Here is an 8,594-nt window from a genome sequence, read left to right as displayed (position 1 = left end):
CGCTGACTTTCACTTATATATGTTTTATTATTTAAAGATATTTGAAATTAACGAATGATTTTTATTTTATTTTCTTGATACCATTCCCATGGGATGACTTGGATAATTTCTCATTCGAATTTGACTCTATCACAACACGATCTAACATGAAATTATTCGATGATTGAATAAATTCAATAAACCCATGATCGACCGTATCATCATGTGATTTGTAATCCTTTTTTTTTAAGAACAGTATGGTATTTCATTCATTGAAAAATTGCATTAAAAATACATATAATGAAGAACTTGACCCTAACAAGGCCCTTGCAAACTAGATTTAAAGTTCTTACAATAAAGTATCACCAATCACAAAGTAATGAGTAGACTACAAGTACTCGTCGAAAGGCGAGTTCATCGAGAACCGTAAGGTTACACAGATCAATAAAACCGTTAAACCTCGTGATAGACGGTGATCATGTGTGAGATTAAAAATCTTAAATCATATTGGGACAAGGAATACGATGCTCATGGGTCTAAGCAAATCAAACAGCTCCACTCGTCACACATAGATCCATAAGAGACGTAACACACCAAAATGAAGATTGTAATAAGCAACTCTCCTATAAAGGGCAATCAAACTAGCAAACTCTCCTAAAGAGACAAATTAAAACCAAACTCCATGACAATTCCTGAAAATTATTAAACAAAAACAAATAATAGAAATCATGTCATTGCTCCATATCTTTTGGACATCCGAAAGCCATAGCACCACACAAGCTAAACTCATAGTGTCCTACTGGCTAAACTTGATTCTAACGAAATCCGACATCTTCCATGGCTTCTAGCTTCAACCCAGCCCATAATGAAGGTGATAATTAATCTAAAATCTTGTGTTTATTGTGTGCATGAGCCAAAAACATGACGACTATCATGACTATTACAACGTTTCACGACAATAACTATACACCAAAACAAAGTAAACATAAAGGAGAGACGAAAGAGACCAATAATTATAAAGCAGGGGCCGGTGACAGAGAGTTTTTGGAAGTTCGAATGAATATCTACAGATTCCGAAGCACTTATCAACAACGATCACAACTGTAATTTAATTCCCAAAGGACAAAAGCTTTGAAAACTAAAATTCTTCAATACTACGTAGCTTTAAAAACAACGTAGTATGGATGGGTAGGATCAATTAGGTTTAATCTAACCGCTGAAGAAAGTAAAGAAGATTGTTTTGCTTCATTTTTTCAGACCCACCATGAAATCACGAAATTTGATGGCCTAATTAAACAACTACACGACGAATTAGGGCTTGGAGTCGGATTCTTCAAACGGGGGTTGAAACTTGGGGCATAATTCCGATTGGTATCCAAAAGCAAAGTACTGACCAATTCGTCACCACGAGCGCTGGAGCTCGTAGATGGCGAAGCGGAGGAGCTCGTGGGAGCGTGGACAATCTTCAACATGCCAATTTAACCAAAAAAAGTCATAGCATCCACTCCAATGCTACGTAGTGCCGAAGTCTTACCCTTAAGGGTGCGTTTGTTGCGCCGGACTGTCTCGGACTGGACTAGCTGCCGGGACTAAGCTGGACTGGCTTAGACTGGACTAACTTAGTGAAGCGTTTGGTGCAGTCTCGGACTAAGAAGCAGGATAAGAAAAACAGTACTGTTCACCAGATTTGTGTTTGCTTAGACTAGGACTACAAATTTTTGTCATTGTGTAATAGAGTAATGCTACAAATCTCATGATATGGGTTAATTGGAGCATATTTTTGCCATGTATATTATGAATCTTAAAAAAAATTGACAATTGTTTTGTTTCTATTACCTGCTAATAGAATTGGGTTTAATTTGCAAATGTAGCTTGATTTAAACTCTATCACCCAACAGAAGAAAAATAATAGTGGCCAATACATGCAACTTCAACAAATACAAGTACATAAGATCTCCATAATTTAGAAAATCCTAGTTAACATTAGTTAACATTAGCCAAAATAGATCTCCATAATTTACAAAATGGCTAGTAAACATAAGCCAAAATACTAGTGCAAAGCTAAGTTATAAGTCATAACATAAGACTGTATGATTAATAAAATACATCCATGTTAACGTTAATAAAATACATCCATGTTAACATTAGCCAAAATCCTCATCCGCTTGCGTTGTCTCTTAAAAGTCTTTGGACGAACACTTTCTTGAGTTCCGGTTTGATTGCCCTGAACACTCCCACATTTTTTGGTTTATCCAAAATAAGAGACAATGCATCAATTTGATCCATAGGAGAGAGACCCATTGCTTCAAGTTCATTAGCTATGTCAGTATGATCTGCAGTACCTTGAACTAAAGCTTCAGTTACCATTTGCATCTTCTTCCCACTTTCAACATAAAAATCTTTCAGTCCACTGATAATTGCCTCGGTTCCATCACTTGAACTTCCCACAGCTCTTTTCCTCTTTCTTTGGCTATTTTCAGATGGGGTGCTTTGTTGGCTTTGTTGGTTCATTGAAGAAACAAAATTATCACCTCCAATATCACTTTCACCAACATGATCATGACTTTGTTCCTCCACCATTTGAGCAGGGGTTTCGGCTACATTACCCGTAGCCCGATCTTTTCCAAATATATATGCAAATCTATCAAACAGTGGAAAAGGTTTGCTTCTCCATCCATCGGCTTCTTTATTTCTCTAAGATTATATCAACATAGCAAAACTAAAATTTAGCATGCGTAACAAATATAGGAGCAAGAATATAACTAATGCATAAATAAAATAGGATATGAACCTGCACATAAGTTTGCCATGCGTCATCACTGTCAACTTCAACGCACTTTTTGACATCATTCCATGCAAATCCACTTGTGTTTATCATGTCAACGACCATACTATATGTTTTTTTCCATTTCTTCAACTTGGACTCAATATGTGGATTTGCCTTTATATTTGAATGAGGACATAAAACATTGACAGCTTTTGCTATTTCAACCAAAGTACCTTGTTTGAAAGCACCGGTGTCACACCGTTGCTTCCGAGCAACAAAATCCTCAAGAACTCCTAGTAATACTTCTTCCTCAAATGCTTCCCATTTACGCCTTCTTCCTTTTGGCTCTTGAGTAGCATTCAAAATATTTTCGTTATCCATACCTAAACAAAAAATATTTTAATGAAGGAAAATACCATACAAATAATCAATTTGCATAATATCCAATCAACTTGCATAATATCCAATCAACTTGCATAATATCCAATTAATTTGCATACCATCCAATCATTGTGCTAATATCTAACAAATGCATGATAAAAAGGAATACTAAAATAAAATGTTATCATTAAAACATATAGCTAGTTCGGTTGCTGGTTCCTAATTGCTCTCCACTCATTATACATTTCCTCAGCCATATCATTCCTCATTGCAGTCCACTGGTCCGATGATTGAACACTACCAACATATTCACCTTCTTCTGTATTTTGTCCATCTTCTATTATTGGCAAATTCTCCATTGGATCTACTAACATCTCTTGCCTAATAAGATTGTGTAGTAGGCAACAAGCGGTAATTATTCGACCTTGTGTCCTTATCGGATAGAAAGATGGACTCCTTAGTATCGACCACCTTCCTTTTAGCAAGCCAAAACAGCGTTCAATTACATTCCTTGCCTTAGAATGCTTCATGTTAAAATATTCTTCCTTATTAGAAGGTGTTCGTCCCTCCCATTCAGATAAATGATAAGGTATTCCTCTATAGGGTGCAAGGAATCCTTCACCATTTGTATAACCACCATCTACAAGGTAATAACAACCTAATGAAAAAAAAAAACAGACCTTATTAGTGTTTTGTAGTTGACAAACAGAACTAAACCTAACTTAGAAAGTTGAGACTAAGTAATAATCTTACCCGCTGGTACCTTAAAACCATTAGGCCTACTAATTGCATCATGTAGCACTCTAGAGTCTGATGCGGAACCCTCCCACCCCGGAAACACATATATGAACTGCATATCTCCTGAACACACACCTAACACATTAGTTGCGACTCGACCCTTTCTTGTTCGGTATCTTGGTTTGTCAATTTCAGGTACATGCACATCAATGTGTGTTCCATCCAATGCTCCCCAGCAATTCTTAAAAATAAAAAATAAAAAACTTTTTGTTAATTTATACAAAGGGAATGAAGAGTTAAAGCTTAAGGAAAATGAAAAATATTTCTCATCATACCTTAAAACATCGCCACCTAGCATCTGTAGAATCAATAGGCACAGGCTGTGGGACTTTTAGTAGGAAACCTTGTAATCGCAAAATTCCTTGCAATACGCTATTGAAATACCTACTTATAGTCTCTCCCGACCTATAAAATCTACCGCCAACACTACGATTCTTAGTATGATGTGCTAATATTTGTAAAGTCATACACACCTGTTCCTCTACAGACACCAAACCATCAGTTTTTACCCTCCCATCTTGACGAAGTAAGTCGCATAATATGCCAAAAGTCCTTCTATCCATTCTCAATTCGTTAACACATTCAGTATCAGTATTCCCTATTATACCATTCAGATAACACAAACTAATCTCTCGTCTAATAAGTGAACGGTTAGTCAATGTGGGTCGTTCAACATGTCTCTGTTTGCCACGTAGCATCATCACCACAAGAATCGTACAAATACAAATTGTTTCCAAATAAGACATCTCTAACAATAAGATCAATAAAAGCTTCCTTCGATCCATATCTATCCAAACAAAAAAAAAAAAAAAAACAAATTAACTAAATCATTAACCCGAGGCAACAAATATACATATGGCGTTGAAAAAAAAAAGTTTTCATTAACCCGAGGCATCATATTCAAAATGTTCTACTCTTATACATCTATAAACATGTGTCTAAGAACACTAGTATGAGGATTGCTATCATTGCTAGGCATTGCATGTGAAAAGGGAAATTAAAGGACACCTGTAATGCAGTAGCCTTAGCCTTAGCCTTCCGTTTATGCTCCTCTTCTCTGCAACCAACAACCACAACAAATTGCAATTCAGCATCAACCCCACACAATACAAAACATTCACATTGTATACACAGTACATACATACACACTGCAAACACAGTACATACATACACACACTACATACACTGCATACACTACACACACTACATACACTACACACATACACTGCATACACTACACACACACCCTGCAAGTACACACACAGTGCATACATACATACACACACTGCATACACCCTGCATACACCCTGCATACATACACACTGCATACACAGTACACAAACACACACACACACTACATACACTACACTTACACACACACTGCATACACTACACACACACCCTGCATACACACTGCACACACACACACTCACACTCACACACTGCACACACACACACACACTGCATACATGCTGCATACACACACACACACTGCATATATACACACACACTGCATACATACACACACACTCACACTTACACACACTGCATACATACTGCATACATACACATACACTGCATACATACTACATACATACACACACACACTGCATACATACACACACACTCACACTTACACACACACTGCACACACACACACTCACACTCACACACTGCATATATACACACACACACACTGCGCACACACACACACACTGCACACACTGCATAGACACACACACACTGCACACACTGCATAGACACACACACACTGCATACACACTCACACACAAACTGCACACACACACACAAACTGCATACACACTCACACACACACTGCACACACACACACACTGCATACACACACACACACTCACACTCACACACTAAACACAGTCACACACACACACACACTGGACACACACATACACACACTGCATATATACACACACACACAAACTGCACACACACACTGCATACACACACAAATTGCACACACACACAAACTGCACACACACACACTGCATACACACACAAACTGCACACACACACAAACTGCACACACACACACACTACATACACACACACACACTGCACACACACTCACACTCACACACACACACACGCACACACACACACACACACTGCATACATACTGCATACATACACACACACACACACTGCACACACTGCATAGACACACACACACTGCACACACTGCATACACACTCACACACACACTGCACACACACACACAAACTGCATACACACTCACACACACACTGCACACACACACACACACACTGCATACACACACACACTGCACACACACTCACACTCACACACACTCACACTCACACTTACACTTACACTCACACACAAACACACACACACACACTGCACACTTACACTCACACTCACACTCACACTCACACTCACACTTACACACACACTGCATACATACTGCATACATACACACACACACTGCATACATACTACATACATACACACACACACACAAACTGCACACACACACTGCATACACACTGAACACAGTCACACACACACACACACACTGGACACACACATACACACACACACAAACTGCACACACACACTGCATACACACACAAATTGCACACACACACAAACTGCACACACACACACACTGCATACACACACAAACTGCACACACACACAAACTGCACACACACACACACTACATACACACACACACTGCACACACACTCACACTCACACACACTCACACTCACACACTGCATACACACTCACACACACACTGCACACACACACACACAAACTGCATACACACTCACACACACACTGCACACACACACACACACTGGATACACACACACACTGCACACACACTCACACTCACACTTACACTCACACTCACACACAAACACACACACACACACACAAACACTTACACTCACACTCACACTCACACACACAACTCACACACACATTTTACACACACATACACACAAAAACAGATTACACACACACACACGGACATATTACACACACATTTTACACACACAACTCACACACACACTGCAAATAACACAGGTTACACACACACACACGGATAGATTACACACACATTTTACACACACAACTCACACACACACAGATATTACACAGGTTACACAGATTACATACACACACACACACACAAACACACTCACACACACACAAACACACAGACAAATTTTTTTTCAGTACACACAAACACACACACAGAGAGCACACACCTGAGACTAATCTCAATTTCATCTTATGAAAACCCCAAATTCTAATCTCAATTTCACCTAAATAACAAAACCCTAATTTGTTCAATTGCAAATCCACTTGTATATTATGAATTTCTCAAACCCAAAACAACAAAATCAAATAAACCTCAGTTAATATCACAAACAAATCCACACAAATCGACGAAAAAAAATCCAAGATTCGAAGCTTACCGACTAGAGGCAGATGACAGCGACCAGATGCAAGGACGACGATGAGCGTGAGGACGATGTGGGAGCACGGCAAGGACGACGACGAGGGCAGACGCAGAGATGAGGACGATGTGGGATGTGAGATGTGGGAAGACGCGGTTTCTCTGGCTTACGAGTCCGCCCGAATTTGGGATCCCTCGTGAAGAACGGCTAAGCCCCCCCTTAGTCCTAGCGAATCCCACCTAAGCTCATTAAAGCTAATCCCGGTACCCACCAAACACTGGACTATAGTCTAGTCCAGTCCAGTCCCAGCGAATCCTGTCAAACAAACGTGCCCTAAAAGTAAAGACGGTACGGACATCGTCTATAAACCTGACACGCTGACACTACATCTGAAGGATGAAATCACTGCTTAAGGACCACTTAGTACTACTGTTTAGTAGTATTCCTCTTTACTTATAAAAGAGATCTTAGTTTCAATTCTCAACAAAAGCGAATTCGAAACAAATTATTATGGCTAACCCATTATGAGACTTAACACATTGTCCTCATACCATAGTATAGATAATATTGTATGTTTTTTTTTTTTTTTTGTGAACAAACGATATTATCTTCACTAAGATGAGGGGGAGGGTTTAGCCTCACAATGAATTAACAATAATGTGGTTTAAATTCTCTTTTGGCAAGAATCGAACCTAAGACCTCTCTATTATAAGTGAAAAGAAATGTCACTAGACCGTAGAATTAAGTGGCAGATAATATTATATGTATTAAAACAAATCACTACTAAGGAACCCATGACGCTTGAAGTGAGTGTCGCCATGACTTAAACCCTTATCGGCTCTCCCGTAGCGTTTCCTTTCGTATTTCAATGAATATGGCCTAAGAAAAGCCTTCAAAAGCTTAGGGTAGGACTTGTAAGGGTCCGTTTTGTGGGCTGTATGGGATTAGAGTTTGATTGATTGGATTGGCTTTGAGTCCGGCTGTTTGGATGGTACAGAATTGATCGAGGTTGACAGATTGGATTGGGCTTAAGTCCATTCGTAGGTTACGGTAGAACAGGTTTCAATAGGCCTTCGGAGTGCGTAATTGGAACTTGTAACGGGCTCATAGGAATGGGTAATTATTTTTTATATTTTAATTTATCTTACAAAAATACATATGGAAAGTTGGTCTTTTATTTTGTAAAGTTTAAGCGT

The 8,594-nt window shown here is 39.0% G+C and overlaps 2 long non-coding RNA genes across 2 annotated transcripts; both read right to left on the bottom strand.

Moving 5' to 3' along the window:
* Nucleotides 1-2,432: 2,432 nt before the first annotated feature.
* On the bottom strand, nt 2,433-7,731 carry LOC139196485 (uncharacterized). Its single transcript, XR_011581459.1, has 4 exons — nt 7,417-7,731; nt 4,934-4,982; nt 2,771-3,129; nt 2,433-2,673 (listed from the first exon to the last, which is right to left on the bottom strand). It is a non-coding gene; the product is annotated as an uncharacterized lncRNA (long non-coding RNA).
* LOC139196486 (uncharacterized) lies at nt 3,178-4,206 on the bottom strand. The gene is made up of 2 exons (XR_011581460.1): nt 3,881-4,206; nt 3,178-3,785 (listed from the first exon to the last, which is right to left on the bottom strand). It is a non-coding gene; the product is annotated as an uncharacterized lncRNA (long non-coding RNA).
* Nucleotides 7,732-8,594: the final 863 nt, after the last annotated feature.

This window comes from Malus domestica, chromosome 05 (assembly GCF_042453785.1).
Source record: "Malus domestica chromosome 05, GDT2T_hap1".
Taxonomy (NCBI): Eukaryota; Viridiplantae; Streptophyta; class Magnoliopsida; order Rosales; family Rosaceae; genus Malus; species Malus domestica.
The sequence above is the reverse complement of the archived record's forward strand: the minus strand, read 5'-3'. Positions and strand labels throughout refer to the sequence as shown.